The sequence below is a fragment of the Aythya fuligula genome, chromosome 16 (assembly GCF_009819795.1).
Source record: "Aythya fuligula isolate bAytFul2 chromosome 16, bAytFul2.pri, whole genome shotgun sequence".
In the NCBI taxonomy this organism is placed as follows: domain Eukaryota; kingdom Metazoa; phylum Chordata; class Aves; order Anseriformes; family Anatidae; genus Aythya; species Aythya fuligula.
Genome location: NC_045574.1, coordinates 3,139,780 through 3,159,819, shown reverse-complemented (window position 1 = coordinate 3,159,819; position 20,040 = coordinate 3,139,780). Strand labels below are relative to the sequence as shown.

General features: G+C 47.6%; 1 protein-coding gene across 3 annotated transcripts in view; it reads left to right on the top strand.

The window, feature by feature from the left end:
• TOX2 (TOX high mobility group box family member 2) overlaps nt 1-20,040 on the top strand; it is a 130,172-nt gene that overhangs the window by 54,117 nt on the left and 56,015 nt on the right. The window lies entirely within an intron of this gene.

Sequence of the window (20,040 nt, the reverse complement as noted above, 5' to 3'; positions counted from 1 at the left end):
AAGAAAGGAATCAAAGGCTTCCTGTTTTGGAGCTGCTTTGGAACCCATGTGGGGAGGACCGGAATAGAAGTGCTCACGTCTCACAGGGCCCTGAGCAGAAGTGGCTGTTCAGGGGAGCCCTAAATATGTAAGCACGTGCCGTGCCCTGCTGGGAGGTGAGAACTTCAGCACGTGCCTGCCTGTCCTCCCAGCTGGGAGAGGAGAGGTGGCCCAATCTGTGTTCTGCTGTGGTCCTCGGGGTGAAACTTCTGATCACAAGGCAAAATGCAAGTTTATCTCTGATATTTTTAAGCATCCTGTTTTGGGTCTGAACGAGGCACTTCGTTGTGTGGTCTTGTTGGCCGCAGCCACGTGCATTGTAGGCTGTGATGAGTTCTGTGTGAACCTGATGCATTGCAAGGCAGTGAAAGGCAGCTGTGTGAGGCTTTCCATCCATCCCAAAATGCTGCTGGCTTCCTATTGCCCTGGAGTTGGCCTGAGTCACCTGGGGTGAGGTTTTGACACACTCCTGCTGCTAGTGTTGGGCAGTTGCCACAGCATCACTATAAATTAGGAAGCTATTGAGTCATCCGTGGCATATAACTTGGGTACCAAGGATGAAAAAAAAAAAAATCTGTATATCGAACAGAACGAAAACCTGTTGTTTATCTTATAGTGAAGGAGCACGTGAACAGAGGGTTATCGTGGTGTAAGAGCTATTTCCAAGAGCATGGAAGGAATTGCAAAGTTTGTGCTCCAGGGTGATTCCGCAGAACCAGACACATAGTCAACCAACAAAAGCTCTGCTCGTAGTGAGAGCTGGGAATTGCCACAGGTTAAACAAAGGCAGAAAGGAATAGGGTGACCCCAAGGGGCTGCAGGTCGAGGTTCTGCCCTTTCCCACCCCGTTTCTGTCCAGAGCATGCGGTTAGGTGACAGACCCCATAGGGAGCACCTGTATTAGCTGCACCACCTTCAAAATGAGTTTCCTCCTCGAAATGGGCACAAGTTGCATGGGTGAGTGGAGAGCAATGGGAAGGAGCAGTGCTGTGGTGAGGGGGCATGGCTGGCCACACCGAGGGTGAGGAGGAGGAGGAGGAGAGGTGACATCCAAGGGAAAGCAGAGGTTATCGTGTCACAGAGGTTATCGTGTTGCTTCCTCCATCACCGCGTCGGTTCGCGGTGTATATTTACCCTCACATCATTGCTTGTTAACCATCGCGCGCTTTACAGCACTGGTCATGACTTTATTACTAATAACGTGACTCTCCTATTTAACTGAGGGTTCCAGATGTTTTTTTCATTTGCTCAACCTGTTGTAGCCTCAACGAGTTCGTTAAGCAGCAGGAGTGCACTTTCACAATGCCCTTTGGGAGGCAGGTAACTCACCGGCCCCTAGCTGCCCATGCAACCCAGGTGGGATAGTGCTTGGCCCTCAGCATCCCTGGGGACAAAGACAAATCCCACATGCTGATTACAGGACCTATTGCACTGTATTTGATGGGCATGGTGTTTTTTCCCTCCGTTTTCATCCTAAGCCGCTTGGTCACGCTGTGCACCATCAGGCACTGCTGCTGCGGATGGAGCTCCACCAGGGCTGGATGCTCACGCTCGTCTGGGTTGTAGGAATTCGCCTTTTGCTTCTGGATCTGTAGTTTGCATTGCCTGGTGATTCTTCTTTCAAAATATCAAGAAGGAGTGAGGTAGAAAGTAGAACTCAGCTTACCACCTCTGCCCCCATTTAAATGGCTCCTGTCTGTCAGGGTAATGCTTTGCACTTTCTGTCCTGAGACGCAGCACTTGCTTAAGCTCTGGAGTCATCCCTTCCCATCACACAGATAAGGATAAGACTATTCTCATTTTATAAGTAGAGCTGCAGAGTCTGTGGTTAGGGCTGCCCTGGTACTGAGCACTCCTTGGAAAGCATTGCGGAGCTGCAGCATCCCAACATCAGCCTTATCACAGCCCCTTGCACAGTTTTCATCCTAAGCAGCTTCTGCAGCATCTCAGCCCGGACGGCTTCCCTCGCCTTCAGCTCCTGCGCTGCTGAGCTGCTAACTTGTGAGAACAAGCACTGCCATGAACATTTTAAAGCCAGCTGATCTGCTTTCTCCCTTAATCTTCCTTTATGTGATTGCTTGTGTGCCTTAGTCTGCGTTTCTTGTTTTCATCCCAAAAGGGGTTTGTCTCAGCTGAGAGCTAAATGCAGAAATACAGGAGCCTAAAACACAATGAGAGCGCTGACAGATCCGCACCCGCACCGGCACAGGCTGCTTGGGGAAGATAATTCCTCTTGTTCCATCAAATAACAGGGACATTTGACCCCAGAAATGAGTCAAATGTGAAATGTAACTCAACCCCCAGCAGGGGCCAGAGCATAAATGCAACCTGACATCTGATCAAACAGTCAGGGACATTTGACCCCCGAGATGAGTGAGGTATCTGTTGTGTGTCCCAAAGTCGGCAGAGCATCATTCCTCACCCCTGCCAATTTTCCTTCTTTCCCCACCCCCCAAACAAAGCAAGGAATTAATGCAAAGTCCCAGGGAATGCACAGAACCCAAGCCAGGCGAGGTACCATGACAGATAAGTAGAAATGCAACGTTGTTGTTAAAAGAAAAGAAAAAAAAAAGAAAAAAAGCACCTGTAAAATCAATAAGAGAAGGTATTTATTAATGCCTTTGCAATGGGGAAAGTAACCCTAGGAAGGGCAAAATGTGTAACTGGGTGGCAATGGGATCGTGCATGTTTGGGTTTGAGACACAGGGACGCTTGTCAGCGTGGCAGCAATGCCATCGTGGAAAACCTTGATGGGTGCATTTGCCAGATTTCTCCCCTTTCCATCACTTTTCTCTGGCTGCTCCTGGGGCAATGGGTGCTTCAAAGAAGGGAGGAGCTCATTACTTAGCACCGGGCATTTTTGATCCTAATCCCGGGAGCTTTCTGTACACAGCTTGTTCCAGCTGAGCAGCACGCTGGTTTCTGTTCTGACAAGTCAATTTGTGCAACTCCTCGTGCAAATGCTGTTATGCATCAGGGTGGTTTATGCAAGCCAGAAAGCTGCACTGGCACAAGCAGCTCCTTACCTTTGTGCCTGAGAGCACAGAAAGGACCCCGCTGGTGTAACCACGGGTGTTAAAATCTTCTGGTTCATACAGACACGGCATTTCCACGTGGCAGCATGTGCGTAAAGTAAAGGTGGAGTTTTCTCCTGCTGCGTGTGAGTTGGCAGCAACTCAGCTGAACACAGCACACCGAGGGCAAAGGAGTTAAGAGAGGTTTAGTTTGTCATGCACACACATCTACATCTGTCTTCAGATGTGTCCACGTGTAAACATTAGCGTGGACTCATACATGCCTGCCCATTCCTGCACACATGGAATCCATCTGCGTGTCTGCGTGCTTGGATGTGTATAAATCTACATTTATCTACTGCATCTATTGCCCTTTATCTGTTTATCTCCATACATCTTCAAGCTGGGGGCTGTATTAGCCATAATAGATACAGTGAGTCGCTGATCTGGTGGGTCAAATGGTCAGGGCTCCTTGATCAGCCGTCAGGATACATTACAGCAGGGCCTCCGGTGGGGCTTGAATTACAACTTACATTTGACTCATTTCTGGGGTCAAAACGTCCCTCTTATTTGACCGAATGACAGAAATTGTATAATTTGTAAATATCCCTGAGCCATATGTGCTCTGAGTGCCACTCTAATGTGTTTTATAAAGGCACAGCTGTCTTGGTGACTTATTTAAAATGGGATTTTGAAGTAGTGTTCTTGCCATTTAATGTCCTCAATTCAGGGTTACACAAGGTTTATCAAATAATAAATAACGTTTAGGACATTCATTTTCGCATAACAATGGGTTTGCTAGTTATAAGGAACTGGACGTTACAATAAAGCTGTGTTTGGTAAATAAGCAATAATGTAGAAAGCAAGCGATGGCATAATTAGAAATTAATGACAGTGTGGGAAGCCACAGATACCTTCCTGGCACACTGCGAGTGCTCCAGACGAGACAGAGCTCATCCTGGCAGCCTCCGCTATAAAACATGCCGTCAAACCTTGTCACAATCCTGGCAGACGCACTGCACTCCCACCTCCTGGGCCTCCCACCCATCTCGGCTGAGTTGCAGAGAAATGTCAGCAGTTGATAAAACAAAACCAGTCCCCAGCAGGTATGAGCGCGAATGGTCCTCGTCCATGCTGGGAACTGCAGAGCTGGAGCCATGGAGCCACCCCTCATGAGGGCAATTAGGTACTGCTAATGAAGGCACTGGTCGTCCTCCCCTTACGGCAGCTCCGTCCTCCCTGCTAGGAGCTGTGGGCAGGACCAACGAGGACGTTTCCCCCTGTGGTTTGCCCTCCATCCGTGGCTTTGGTAAGGATGCTCCACTGCTGGCAGTACAATTGCTTGGGTGTAGCGTGTTGGCTGGTCCCTGACCTAGCAGGACATGTGAGTTTGGAGGATTTGGCAGCAAGCTGTTTGCCCCTGTTGTCTGAGGCTCCTGAGTGCAGCAGGGTGCTCATGGTGGCCTCAGCTCTGGGATTCCTCCAGAAAAAAAGGCTGGAATAAGCCAGTAGACTGTGCTCCTGGCTGAGCAATGTCTTGGGTGAGCCTTCTCATGACTGGGCCTGCTGCAGGCTACACAGCACAGGGGCAGGGAAGTCAGGGCCCACCGTCAGGTTGTTCTTGGTACAACTTCCATTCAGGTTCCCCAAGGAACTTGTTAGGTTCCTGAGGAGTCTGATGAGTCTTTGTGTCTGAAGAAACTTGGGTTCATGTTAAATTGGACAGACGTATCTCAGGGTCTTCATGCTCTATTGCTCTTGGCTGTATGTTGGTTTGTTCTGATGGTCAGAGGATGGTCACTGTTAGAGAAAATCATTGACATAAATAGAAGGGTGTAAAAGAGGGGGTCCTGGCCCCAGGCATGGAGAACTCCTATATGTCCACCAGTGCCATGATCCTTGGATTTGACTCTCTTGCCTCTGTCTCTCTCTCCCCTTTTTAAGACCCCAGTGAAGAGAAGTGAGCTTTGCACCAACCTAAAGTTGAAAGAAAAGCTTGAACTGAGCTGGCAGCACAGTGTAAGTGGAAGCTGGAGTGCACGGTGCAGCAGGCACCTGTACTGAGATACAGGTTTTGCTCTTTCCCTGCTGTTCTTGGAGTAATACTGTGTAATTTCATATGTTGTGCTAGAGAATAAAAAATAGAGGGAAGGCATTGATAGATATTAAATGCCCTTCTCAGCAGACAATTCAGGAGAAATCTCATGTACTATTTCAGAATGAACAATAGAGTGGTACATGTCATTTATTATAATCAGCGGCTAATGGAAGCCCTTCCAGATGGGGTTCTGGAGGTGAGCACAGCTAGAGCTGATGATCCAGGCTCGTGAATTTTGCATGAACTCTTAGGTGACAGTGAAATTTCTGAGTGATGCAGTCAGGAAGCAGTTCCAGTAACTTCATGTTGGCAACAGAAGCTTCCATTGCTGCTGTTGGGTTAGCTGTGGTACTTATATAAATAATAATAATAAAAAAAAATCCCTTGGTGTTACAAGCAGAGACTCATCTTCAGCCCTTGGTCTCAAAGGATTCCTAAGTTGTTAACAATAGGGTGTTTGAAAAATAGCCACCAAGCATCACAGAGTGAAAAGCTAATGTAGCTGAGCAGTTACAGACCAAATTAAAGTCTCTGTTCCTATTGCATTTTCTCTTGGGAAGAAAGAATAGCATCTTGTACAGCTGAGAAGATTGTCAGGTGGTATGGAGCGTGCCTCCTAGGGACAGAAAGCTCAGAGGTTGTTGTTGTGGTTGGATTTCATGCATAGACAAACATTTCACCAAGGAACTGTGGTTCTGAAATAGATTTAGAGTTAGGGGCAAAGGCAGGAGGGAGAATGAGACCCCAGATGCATTGAAGCAGTGGTCAGATAGAAGAGGAACAGCAGCGTCCACTGCTCCTTCGAGCTCTCCCAGGTGCAGCCAGCTAGCCCTCAGGTCAGTCCAGCAGCAAGCTTGTTTTCTCTTTCCAGTGTCTTCCAAATATTTTCTGGGCTCTGAACCAGTGCAAAGATTGTGCTTGACCCAAAGGTAAGAGTTTCTGTGTTAAGCAGAACACCTGCAGGTAGTCCTCGGTCTGAGGGGTGCGTGATCAAAATGTGCACAGGGATCTTCACAGCTTCATCTGATCTGCTTTAACAGCGAGGAAGTCTGTAATCATGCGTCAAATTCATAATAAAATGGCAATCAATGCAGAGGAGCATTACAGAGCTCGAGGCACAGCTCCAGCCCTTGGAGCTGAAGCCAGGGAGGTGGTGGGTCCCTGGGGCTGGTGGAGCTTGGTGTGCCTGAGGAGCAGCGGGGCAATGTGCATCCCACTGGGACAGCACCTGCTGCTGCTTCCTGATCCAAAGTCCTACACAGAGAAAATACTGATACTGGGAGGAGATCTGGAGGGGTGGATGCCTGAATGTTGTTTTTTTCTGGGTCCCAACACACCGTGATGCTTCTCAGCGGGGCTAAAGGAACTGAGCATCTGAGGTCCCACCTTGTGTGCTGAAGGACAAAGGAGGGGGGTAACTGGGACGGCTGCACAGCACCAGCTGGGGGGCACAGCTGAGCTCTGCTCAGTCTCAGTCATGTCAAAGGGATCTGCTGGTGTGCGGGGGGACTCCCATGGCATGGGGACTGTCTCATCCCACTCGTCTCCCGATTTGCCCACAGTGACACAGTGTGACATGGAGCCAGGGCTTTCTCTGCTCGTGACTGGTGCTGAGCTCTGATAGCATCATTATTGCCTAGCTGTGATGAGCAAGGTTTTCTGATGCGTCCTGTCGGGGCGTTGGTTTTGGCTCTTGTTTGTGAACACAGAGGTTTGTTTGCTTCTGGGATGGACCTCTGGGGAGTGGCTTTGGAAAATTGTTTTTATTTGGGCAAATGAAGGATGGTGAGCTGCAGAAGTATGAGCAAAAAACCTGCCCCAGTGCTCTTGGGATTTCCTTTCCCAACTGATTGATTACTTCTCCTGCTCCTATGCCTGTGTTTGGGTCTGCAGTCACTGCGGGTGATTAAGTGGGGAGCCACTTACTTCCAGCAGGAAAACATCATTTTCCACTTCGGGTTTGGATGGAGGCCTGTGCAAACAGGAAGGCAGCTCCGTGGCCGCAGAACAAGCCCTTTTGCTCCCTGACAGCATGGGGCTGCCCTGGGTGCTTGCAGGATGGGCTCAGCTCCAGCCCTGCGCTGGCCTGACCTGCAGCAGAGAACCTCAGGGTTACACATCCCAATGCGGCCATCCAGCTGCTTGTGCTCAGGTTCAGGTCTTTGCTCCAACATCTACGTGCTCAGGCAGTTTGGCAGGATAGCGGACCTGAATTTTTATCCAGAAGTGGGTAATACATTTATATACATATATATCTTTTTATCCAGGCTGCTCACCTCTGAGCATGATGCAGTTGTCAAGCCCCAGCTGCTCTAACAAGGTGGTGGAACCTCGTGAGGAGCGAACCTGCGAGAAGGGGCTGGCACCTGTACATGGAGGGGTGATGGGGTTTGCTTTTCTGCTTCTGCTGCAGGATCTGTGGAGCAGAGCCCTGTGGCGTTGCCCTTGTTGAAGCCTGAGCAGCCCTGGGTGGGTGCAAGCAGCAGGTACCAGGCAGGGGAGCACACATACCATGGGTACCTGGGTGGAAGAGCATGCCTACCATGGGTGCCCAGGCAGGAGAGCATGTAAAGCGGGTACCCAGGATGGGAGCATGTACTGAGGGTGCCCAGGCAGGGAATGTGTGATATGGGTACCCAGGAGAGGAGCAGCGTGAGCCCCCAGGAGAGGAGCATGTCTACCGCCAGCCCTACAGGGCTCTGCTGCTCTGGGGAGCACCTGGGTCTTTCCCTGCCAGGTGAGGCACCAGGCCGGGCTGGTGGAGCTGAGATGGGAACTGAAATCAGAAAGGATTGGGGATGATGGCTTGAGAGGTGGCAAAGCTGACGCCGAGCTCTGTGTTTAGCCCGTGTGCCCACCACCTGTACCACAGCTCTGCCGACAGACCTTGTGGGTCTTGTTCGTCAGTGGCGCTGCTGTCATGGCCAACAGGCTCTGAGCAAGCCTGGATTAGATTTATCTCAGACTAGGAAATTTATCAGCAGTCATCAAAAGTGTCTGCGCTGATGCTCTATGCTCAGGTCTATGCATTTGTGTACACTGTAAAGGACAAAATATGACTTGGCTTTTATTACTTTAATTAAAACATGAGTGAAGTGTATGAGATTCATATTAAATTGTATTTTCCTGGCTGCTGTGTGAAGGGCTAACTGATCTGATTACCATGAAGATTACAAACTATCAAAGTGAAAAAGAGCTTTTTGCAAGTATTTCATATTAAACCTTCAAACATAACACTTTAAGAATAATTATGGTTGTATTACTGGAAAATGATTCATGAATTCTGAATAAATATAAGACCCTTAAAGGGAAATGTTCCAAGACCACAGTTTTCGTTCCAATCTGATGAAATTTAGTATCATTTTGCAGCTGTAGAATAAAATGAAAAAAAAAATATGTACATAGACTGTATTGAGTATATGTCGGACTAAACTAATGAGATTTTTTTCATCAACTCTAAGCACGCACACAGACAAATGGAATAGCCATTCTCATTTTCTATAATAGAAAGCACCAAAAGAGAAGGCAGAAAGGATCTTACTGTTCACAAGTCTTTATTCTACCCTTGATTGTTAAATAATATATTTTAAGTTCTCATATCTCGACTGCAGAATGTTTGAACTGACATTAATGGGTATATGAGAGAAAAGAGCCAGCTAAAAGAAAAAAAAGTAAGGAAGGGCTAGGATTGGGAATTTTATTAGTATTCCCAGTGGGCTGTAATAAAGATACTTTTCACACAATACAGTGAATGTTTACAGCAGACAATTTAGTTTCCTTCCAACAATTATGAGAGAAATTGAATCTCAGGAAATGTTAGTTTTCTCTAAAATTAGACATAACAATAAAGATACCCCTGCAATTTTATTAAGGAGGGAAGAAAAGAAAAGCCATCAGCCTCTGGAAGACAATTTAGCAAATTTATTTTAAGTATTCCAGCTGACTTCTAAGCCAAACAAGACAGCTACGTGGCCAAGCCCCGTGCCAGGGGCTGCTTTTCTCTTGAGGAGCTTTTTTTCCCAGGCTTCAGCAATTCCCAGCACATTTTAGAAACAAGTACCCAAAAGGTGCCCATTTCCACCATGGAGCCAGCTGGTGTAGGAACCGCATTGCATAAAATCAGGAGGGTGTTTGCTCACCCGAGGGTTGAAAGCTGTGTTTCTGCATGAACATTTGCACACCTTCTTGCAGATGCACTTAACTTGGATGCTTGTGCACATGCGGTGTTCCACGAGTGCTCTGTGTGCAGTCACGTGGGTTTGTACACACGAAGGATGAGCTAGAAAAACCCCACAAGCTCAGACTTTTAAGTTTTTCCCAAGAAAATTGGTCATGAAATGTCAAGAGGGAGAACTGCAGGGAGACGATGGCAATTATTGGGTACTTGAATGCAAATTCGGGAATGAATTCATCATGCTTGCACAGAGATGCTGGGATCAAACAGGGAAAGCTGCTCTGGAAAACGCAGAAAACTCTGTGGCTCTGAGCAACTTGTGCTCAGGCGTTTAATTGTTGAAACCCTGAGTGCTGCCATTCGACGGCAGGGCGAGTCCTCTGCTTTTCCTGGTTTCTAGACTTCTGTATCAGGGATGTGCTGTGTGTTAGAAATCCCCAACCTCTGCTTGTGTTGGTTTTGTTGTTTCCATGCAATTCTTGGTAGCCAGCTTCTGTCTCATGGATTCCAATCTGGAAAGGGATTTCTGTTGTTTGATAACAAGAATAGGAATAGGAGGAGAAACAGTGAAAGCTTGCAGCGTAGCTTCTTTAGCAATCTCCCTTGAGAAGATCTGTCTCATTTTGGTCATATCTGAGCAGGTCCTAGGAGGATGCTTTTTGGTAACACCCAGCAGGACTCCGGGGTACCCAGTTTGGTGCTACTATGAGCAATAGAAGCACTCATCTCTGAGTTTGTGGAAATACTTAGGTCTTGCCGGGACTTGGGTTTGAAAGATGGCAGCAGAAGCCCTGGAGTGTTCTGGGTGAATCTGAATTTTTACCTTGGGGTTGGTGATTTGGCTTTGTTACCTGCAGCCCTGTTGTGTTCAAAGCCCCCTGCACCTCCAGGTTAGCAGGATCAGGTTTCTGGTTTTGGACCTTCAACCTATGTCCATCACCCTTGGGACAGTTCATGTTCCACCTGGCATGTTGTAAACTAGTAAAAATAATAGAAAAACCTCTCCAGCTGCTTAACAAATTAAGTGTTTCAGTTATTTTGCCCTCCAGGTAGCTGGGGTTGGTTGTCTGTGGATGCAGCTGCTAATGAAGCTCCTCCCATCTCATGCCTTGTGTGTTGGGTTGGGTTTTTCATGGTGGTGGGATGGCGATGACCATGCTGGTGTTGATGTGAGTCCTCTTGCACCTTCACTTCACAGCTCTGCAAAGCTCATCCCTGTGTCAGCGAGTGCTCTGCATTGTCTCCAGAGCTGCCAGTGCCCACAGCTCTCCTTTCTCACCATGAGCATGGGGAGTAACCCCTGCTGCAGGCTTCTGGCTCTAACCAGCATGCTGGTGGCCCAGCTGTCCTTCTAAATAGATGATTGCCATCATTTTAGGAAAACAGAGGTATTTTGGTTGTTAATTTGATGATTTTCCTTTTTCTCTTCCTCCTGAAAGGATGATACTTGCCTTAGCTACTCATTTTGTCCAGGTCACATAATGCTTTAGATGGTGTCTGATGAACATCTGTGATTTAGGACATAGATGAGCCAGTCACAGCAATGTGTGTGTTCCTGTTTTTTTTTTAGAAACCACACATAAGCCTGTTTTTATTAAAAAAAAAAAAAAAGAGAGAGAGAGAGAGAGAATTGTTAAAGATAAAATGTGCTTCTTTCCCAAAAATCACATATTGGAGGCTTAAGGCTGAGATTTTCACACCTACACTGGGGATTTGGATACTTGGCCATGCACCATGTTACAGTTCACACGATCTTGTCATGAGTCTCTTGGTGCTTCGTGCTTTCCCTAACAGCCCAGCACCTTTGTGCTCTTGTGGCATGACAGCTTCTGCTTTGGATAAGTGCGTAAATGAATAAATTCTGGCACTTGTGGTTGTGGAGAAAGGCTTGTAACTGTGGCTCTGAGCAGCTCAGTAAACTCAAAAGTAGAGAGAGATCCTAGGTGATGTTCTTGACATCTCATGGACAGGGAGGGCTGGCGCATGGATGAGTTTTGTGTATTTAGGGTCTGCAAGGAGCGAACCATCCCAATCCCATAGGAAATCTTTAGTTTCTCCTTTGCCCTACCAACCTGGGTCATATTTATCTAAAAAGCAGCATTGCCTGGCCTGGCTTTGGTGGAGGCAGCACCCTCCTGAACCCAGTCCTTGAGCTTGAAATCAGGGCAATGTTCTCTCTGTTTTGCATTGGGATTAACACGCAAAACTGACTCAGATGTGCCTGGCTTTGGCGCTTCACCTTCACAGGGCCAAATTCTGGGGCTGAGGGTCTTCAGGATATCGTGGGAGGCTGATTTGTTGCCCTGGGGCTCTCCGTTAATTTCCTTTTCCCATTTCGACAACTTCCTGGCAGTCTGAAATGTTTTCTATGGGATGGGCTGATAAAGGATTTCAAGTTCCTCTTGGGCATGGGAGGAGAGAGGGGAGGGGAGAAAGTGGCATTTCACAAAGCATTGATATGTTTTTAATTTTAATAAAAATAAAAGAACGAGGTAAGCACACCTTAGCTGCTAAGGTGACAGGCGCTTAAGGAACGCTGAATAAATACATAAAACATATTTGCTGAAGGCATTTGTCATTGGAAGTTTAAACATTAAACATGCCTGCTTCGCCTGATACCGTAATAAAGCAAGGATGTTCGAAAAGCCATTAGTGGTGCTCTGACTACAGCTTTACATCGTCACTGGATGTACCACGGAAACCGCATTATATCAGCGATGCCTCAGCAAGTTTTGCACCCAGAAGGAAAAGTAGGTGAATTCTGGGAGGGATTTCAATGTAGCCTTGGTCTTTTTTTTTTTTTTTTTTTTTTTTTTTTTGTAGTCCATCATTTCATACTGGCTGTTTTGATATTGTTTCCTCACAAAGTGCTGGGGCACATCTGTGTGAGGAATCATCTCTGCCATTGTCCTGGTCAGCCCAGGCTGAACAAGAGCTGCCTCTGGGCCTGGTGGCACAAATAAGCAGGTTTGTGTCTTTACTTTTTTAAATTGCAGGCTAAGGAGGAACACAGATACTCAATCCATTAAGAAATAACTAGGTGGGTGATTCACTACCATTTGTGTAAATGGCGCTAACTCTGGTCTGCCTGCACAATTTATTAATACTTCACGGGAGGAAAAAAAAAATATTTTAATCTCATAATGGATGATGAGCTGTGAAATTGCTTCTGCAGCAGCTGGGCACCCTGGGGGAGGTGCTAGCTCGCACCACATTATGCAAGTTCTCCCCACATCTCTGCCTTCCTCGTGCTAATCGCGCACGTCAAGTCTGGGCGATGGGGAGGGGGCTGCCTCTGCTGCTCTTGGATTTTATTACCTTTTTCCTTCATACACACAAACAATTTCTTCTTAATTTGCTCTGGGGTCCCAAGTGTGACTTTGGAAGTGCGTGGGCTCAAAGTCCAAGCACATCATGGTGAGTGATGCTTGGGGCTTCAGAGGTCCCAGCCCTTGCTCACATTAAGTAACCAGAAATTTAGCAAACACACTGGGGCTGCCCCCAGTCTGTGACTTTGTCTGGCTGTTACCCTCGCTTCTTAGGCAAGAGTACCAAGAGCAGGTACTGCTGAGCAGCTTTGCTCTGCCTTCACAGGCTCGGGCTGGGATCGTGAGTGGTGCCGGTGCTCTGAATGCTGTGGAATTCAGTCTGAGTACTGAGATGGCACTTACCATAAAGGTAGGTGGGCGGGTGGCACAGGGCTTTGTTTGCAAATTTGTCTTTGCTGATAAAAATAAAAAGAAATCATAAAACAGAGTTGTTTGGGTTGGAAGGGACCTTAAAGCCCACTCAGGCCCAACCCCTGCCATGGGGTGCATGCCACCTCTGCGGCCCATGTGCATGGCTAGGGTCTGTCCTTTGAGCTAAAACTGAAAAGCTCACTACAAAGCACCCATATGAAGTGTGGCACAAAGGCTTTCTACCCTTAACCACACGTTTTCAGTTTTAAACACAAGGGAAATAAGATGAAAACTGAAAGGGGACGAGTATAGTGCTGAATATAGTTTTCTTCCAGCTCTGAGTCTTTCTTGCTCAAACGAAGCCAGGTTGAATTAATTTCTTAGAGTGCTTTTTGCTAATTCTTCCCTGCATGCACTCCATTACTGTTTTCAGGCTGCCTTATCTCTTGACCTGCTTACAGTGCATTATACATCATTATGTAATGCACCCTTGGCTCAACGCAAAATACCAAATCCATCCAGTCCAACAATGAATTTCTGTGAAGTGCGCTGATCTTATTATGCAAGTTCAGTATGCCATGAGACAAAAAAGGCAATTATGTAAAATCCGTACTCCTCAAATAATTCCCAGAAATGCATGATATTCTTGAGTAGACTATTATCATATTCCTTGTATTGACTTCCAGCCAAGAGACCAGGAAAGCAAGGAGAAGAGTTTATATTTGGCTGGCCCAGTCAGTCTAATTTTAGATCCCCATGGCTCCTCTCTCACTGGGCTCACAGTCCCTCCAGAATATATTTTAAAATGCAGCAAAATCATTATATACAATTGTAAGGAGGCTGATTGTAAGACAGATGACAGAGGATATGCTTTGCTGACACGGAACAGAGCTTGCACATCTCCTAGCTTCCCCTGGAGCACTGCCATGTTTGCTTTGAAAGACTAGGTAAGAATAGCTACAAAAACATGCTGAAATGAAACAGTTCTCTCCTATCAACAACGAGGGCAGATATTGAAGCTAAATATTGCTACAGGTCACCCAGGAGCAACTGTGCATCAAATATGCCTCATAGTCCTGGTCCTGCTTGATGAAGATAGTATAAAGGGTTTTCAGCAGCTCCAGTTATTGCCAGTGTTTGCATAACCCAATGTTGAAGGCTCATGACAATGTTGTCAGCAGACTTCAAGCCTTACTACCCCCTGTATTTGGCTGGATGGTGAAGGTCTTAGCTGTAGGAACATGGTGTTGCCTCTGGTGCTGGAGATGGGGATCAGACGTGGCACCTCCAAATGGGTCCCATCGTGGCTCAGGACAGCACAGAGCAATGCCTGGCCATGCTCTGCCTCAGAAACCTGGCATTTCAGAGAGGTAACAGCAGCAAATCTGCAAAGCAGTAGGTTGGGGCATATTCTGTAAAGAGCACAGAGAGCTGCCTGCTGCTGGATGTTGTTTTCAAGAACCTGATGTTAATGTTAGGAGGTGGCAGGATGGTAAAAACAGATGAGAGAGGTGAAAGGGAGGGGTGTAAGCTGTTCTGGTCTCTGAGGAGCTTCATGGAGTGTTCTCCAGGGATTTGTATATCTCTTCCAAAATGCTGACTAATTTTTAGGACACTGTGCTTGCCCAGAAGAACCACTGATCTGATCGCGTTTTTGGGAGGACACTACGTGGCTGTGGGTTCCCACCCCTCCCTGAGAGCAGTTCCTGGGCTCTTGTGCCCAGGGTGCAGAAAAGTCAGGGAATGGCGTTGTTCTTCCTCTTTATTCCTGGGGGTAACTATTTCCAAAACTCATTTCTGTCTGTGTCACTGGGGGCTGAGGTTTCTCCCTTCCCTCAGAAGGGTAACGCAGCATTACCAATCCTTCATGTGCCGCTGCATGCTGCACTGCTGCTCCCATGCATGTCTGTCTGCCTTTGTGGTAACTGTAACCTTTTCTTGAACCAGAGATTTTCCTGAACCAGAGCCCTTTGGGATCAGTGTGGGTTTTCCTGGATACATTTTTAATAAACACAATAATTTGACTGCAAGCCCATTACCTACCCCTGTTTGTTCTATGGGATAGTCATTTCCATGCCTGCAAAAAACAGTAATTCATGGGGCAATCAGAGGAAGAATGACAACCAGGACAAAATTGGTATGTGCTGTGATAAGCTAGTCCATCTTCAGCATCATGCACTGTAGCTTTATGTATTGCCCATAAATAATGGCCTCGAAAAGATATTAAATCTTTAGGAAAAATCAAGCCTAATTGTAACTATATTTTTGTTTTTCATTTTGGTTTATGTACAGTATATGACTTTTGCAGAGACATTTTTATTCCAGGAAAATGACAGGGCAACAAGAAGCCATAATTGCACTGATTTTTAGAAGTGCCTGCATTACTACAGATCTGATGTACTGCAAGACATGAATCAGAAAAATTCTATTAAAAAATCTCTTGAATGGCTGACACAGGAGTATTATCCACGATGATTAATTTGACTTGGTCATTATGAACACAGACAAGTCTGACAAAATTGCATTTCATTCCCCACTGAATTCATAAAATCACTATACACATAATAAGAAGTTATAGTTGTGTGCTATCCACTATTCTTGACAGGATTCCAGTTCTGGATAAGATACTGATTAAGAAAAAAAAAAAGGTGTGGGGGGGGAGTTGGGAGCCTTTTTAAAAACCTACAATAGAGCTGATTTCTTTTGCTATAAATTGTTTGTAGAAGTCCGTTATTTTTAGCTTTTTGTGGTGAGGTGGTGATGCAGGTCAACCACAGCTTGGACAATGTAAAAACTGAATGTAAAATCAAAGGTTATTGGGGCCAAAGTGTGAATGTTTAGGACCCTGGTCTCTCCCTTCTGTGCACACGTGGTTTTATGAAACTCGTGTAAGAGGCTTTTTGTGCAGTGCCAAACTTGGCTGAAACCATCCAGGAGGTTCAGATGGGAAGGCTCTGTAATTCCCTGGGATTTGTGTCTATGGGAGAGGGGACAAAGCCCACATAAAGCGAAGAGGTAAATGTCCAGCTCCATCCCAGGGCAGTGCTGCCCGGTGGCACTGAGGTGGAGCCTGGCTCTCCGCCTTCATTTGCTTTAACATGCAGAACTTGCATCGAAACAATGAAAGGAGGAAACTTGGGGAACATTGAGGTGTTTGATCAGTTGTTCTTTGGGTGATCCAAGCATTTGTCTGGGCTTTCAGTCCCACACTGCAGATGAGGAAAAGGAGCACAGAGGTACCAGCAGGCTGGCAGGACCCAGCTTGCTGTCGCTGCCTCCTGCCCTGCTGGGCTCCCCGCCTCGCAGCATGCCCGCAGGTTGCTGGAGGCTGTGCAGACACGGCCGGTGCACATTTATGTTCGTCTGTGTTCACTTATGTCCTTACAGTAAGGATTTGTTTGTCCCTTTTCAACTGCATTCCCTCAGTCAAAAACCTGAACGTGTGAAAATGGATGTAAAGGGGGCTGTGAACACTTCGAAGACAATTTGTAGTTAATAAATACTTCCTTACAGTATTTATCCAACTCTACTCAACTCTACATGGGATCTCCATGTGCAAAGATGAGGTGAATCAATTTCCATTCCTAAGCCCCAGAGCCACTGACGTGGAAAATCAGCGCCGCTTCGCGCCTTGGCATGGGGCTCCAAAAGGTGCGGGTGGGAACGCAGCCCGGGGTGTCCCCGCTCGCTGAGCACTGAGCTGTTTGCCCTGCTGGCCCCATCGTTCCTCTAGGGTTTGCAGCGTCCGGGTGATTTCCATTTTCTCCTGCCGCCCAAGCCAATGGTGCTGCCCCTCTGGCTTTGGTGCTTCGTGCTGAGTAGCGAAACTCCACATGTGCAGTTCGTGTGCAGGAGAAATGCATCAAAATTCCCTTCTTGCAAATGTTGTTGTGGCAGTGCTGAGCAGCGTGTGTGGTAGGAGAGCAGTTCAGAGTCTTGCAAGGAAGTAGGGGGGTGCTTGATGTCATTGAGCTTTGGTTTTCTTTTCTTTTTTTTTTTTTTTTTTTTTTTCTTTTTTTTTTTTTCTTTATTTTAATCGTGTTTGGACTCTTTTTCCTCTTTATATGGCTCAGGATCTTCTTTTAACTTGGTGTGCCAAGCTTGTGTGGGATGAGCACTGGCACAGAGTGAATCCTTTTTGTACGTTTGTAAGAGAAATCGGGGAAGTCTGTATGAAAAACCCATGTGTTTATCTGGCTGGTCCCATGCACCATCCAGCCTTGGCACACAAACATCCCAAACAGCCCCACGTTGTCCCTACACCACCCAGCCTCCGTGTCCTCCATGCTCTTCATGTGCACCACGAGCACAAGCTGTGGTGGCATGCCCTTGGTCACCCCGTTCAGCACCACAAATAGCCATGTTTTCCTTGTTTTGCAGACTTCCCAGTCTGGTTTTGGTTTGCTTAGACCAAATCTATCCTACCTAATGTCTGAAATGCCCAGAGGGTCACGGTCCTAAGGCAGTAAGCTCTTGTGTTAGCTATGGGAAAAGCTTAGTTAGCAGGAGAGGGATGGTGCGCAGTCCGTGGTGTTTTGTGCCATCTGGATGATTAGGGTGGGATGGATCACACCAGTTGACGTATTTCCTTGTACCTTACTGGGAATAAATTTTCTTTCTTAGGCTTGTATTTACTGTTGAATGTTATTTGACAGGGCAAATATTTACCTGCAATAATGCCGCAAATCTCTATGCTTTCCACTGCGAATAATATTTCTCTGAATCAATGCTTGGCTGCGACTTCTGGATCCTCGTGGATAATCACACAGAACATGACTCAGTGGAGAATTGGGGTCACTGGATGTTTGCCGTGCTTCTGCGGAGAGCGGTTCCCAGGTCCTTGGTCAAGTCATGCCCTCCAAGATTAATAGCAACACACCACGGAGAAGTGCTGCTGGCCAGCTGTAGAGGATTTTGTAAAGGTGGACAGCACCTCCCTTTTCTTCCAAGAGGGGAGAGACAGGAGAAAGCTAAAAGCTTACTTTGTGGATGCTCAATGCTTGTAGCTCCCTCCTGAGCTACCTGCACAGTGGGTTCTTGTGCAGTTTCCAGCCTGCTTGCCACTGGATGCTGACAGCCCAGGGTGAGAGCTACTCGCTTCTCCCCTTGACTCACAGTAATTTTCAGGTGCAGCTTAAAGGCGTGTGGAGATGATGTCCCCAAACTTGACACACTGATAATTCAGGTGCTTATCAGGCACATGGAAGAAGATCCCGTTTTAGTGTTAAAATTCAGGCTTCCCATGCATGGGACACTGGAGGCAAGAGAGGAACCAGCTCATTCCCCTCTAAAGCTCTCAGTTCTCCCTGTGCTGTGTTCAGCTCCATTTCCATACAGGAAATGTATGGAACTTTAACTGCTTTAACTGCTGTATGGAACTTTAACCCCTTAACTGCACCCGTAAACGTGCAGTGCAGAGCTGCCTGCACCCTGGTCCCTCCATTGTGGCCTTCTCCTGCCGCAGGAACTGTGGTGTCCCACCCCACTAGCCTCATGTGGGTCACCCGCAGACCCTGTGAGGGGTTTCTGAGTGCCACCTCAAGGGGAGGTACCTTAGCATCTCTGCCTCCCTCTCCTGAAAATGACCAGGGGTTGCAGGGAGATCTGGGCCCACCATCCCCAGGGCTGGGCACAGTGTGGGCAGGAGGCCACATCACAACAAGGGTGTCCCCAGGATCCGCTGGTGCTTTGGGAGTGCGTGCTGTGCCCTCCAGGGCCACCACGGTTCTGGCAATGGGACCTTTTGGTGCAGTGCAAAGGGCTGAACAGTTCTGACCTTCCTTTCTGCTGAATGCAGATTGCATGTTCCCAGCTCGGTCATGCACTTACCTGTTCTGATTCGTCTTGTCCTGGACGTTGCATGGGTATCAGCTCAGTAGGAACCAGGGCCTTCCTCACCCATTGCTGTCCCCATGGTGAAAGGGCAGAGGGAGGGAACCGTGGCACAGAAAGGTACAGTAAAAGGGTGATAGAGAAGCTGCATGGCATAAGGGACACGTCTCTCCGTGTCCCCACACCCCTCCATCCTCTGCCTGCGAATCTGTTGGTGGATGGAGGTGGTCTTTGTCACTGGGACCTCTCTCCAAGCTCAGATTTCAGGAACAGTTTTTAAACACGGCTCTGATGCTGTGGGAGATGGACTGTATCTGCTGCAATGCCGTCCTGCAGCTCACTGTGGGGTGAGCCAGTCCATGCCCTGCAGCACAGCGCCCATAGCCTGGGCACAGAGACATGTGGGGACCTGCCGGCAAGGAGGGAGTCAGGAAAGTGGCATCTCAGAGACGGGGAGCATCTCTGAGAGATGCTTGGTCAGATGCTTGGTCAGAGATGGGTGACATCTCTGAGAGAGGAGGCTTGGCTTGGTCCTCCTTCTCCATCCTTTCCTTTGTGGGGTCCGACCTTCAAAGCAGCATCCGGCCGCCCTGCAGCGTGAGCCAAGGCTTGGCAAGTAGAGGCTTGTTGTTTCAGCTGATTTCAGTGTTTTAATTTGAAGGGGAATAATGTGTAATCACAACAACTGTCATCTGCTTGTCAGTGGAAAAGCCTAGATCTCCCAAGTCTGCTGTGTGCACCGCCACGGGCAGCCTTTTAGCAGGGCGAGCTTCCCCGCGCTTGCCTTTGGAGTCCTGGTGGGATGAATGGGCTCCGACCAGCTCACTAATCTAATTTGTAATGTATCCTTATAACGTATAATTGGCTGTTTAATTTAATTCAAATTAACATAAGAATAGAAAACAGAATCTGCAGCAGAGCCCGTGTGGTGGTGGGAAGGGGCGTTGGGTGTCGCTGGCAGGAGACTCGAGACGACGGCGTCTGTGTGCGCGCCGTGAGACCACCCGTGGTGGGCAGGGGTACAGCCCCTCAGCCAGTGCCACGGTAAACCATCCCCCTGTCCCACCCTCCCGAGTGTCTGCCTCTTCTCCCTGCCCTATCTTCCTAGCGATCTCTTTAAAACACACATAGCATAAAGGCAGCCTGTTTTGGAAAATCGCTCTTCGTGGTGCGGTGTGAAAGCTGGCAGGCGCCGAGGCTGAT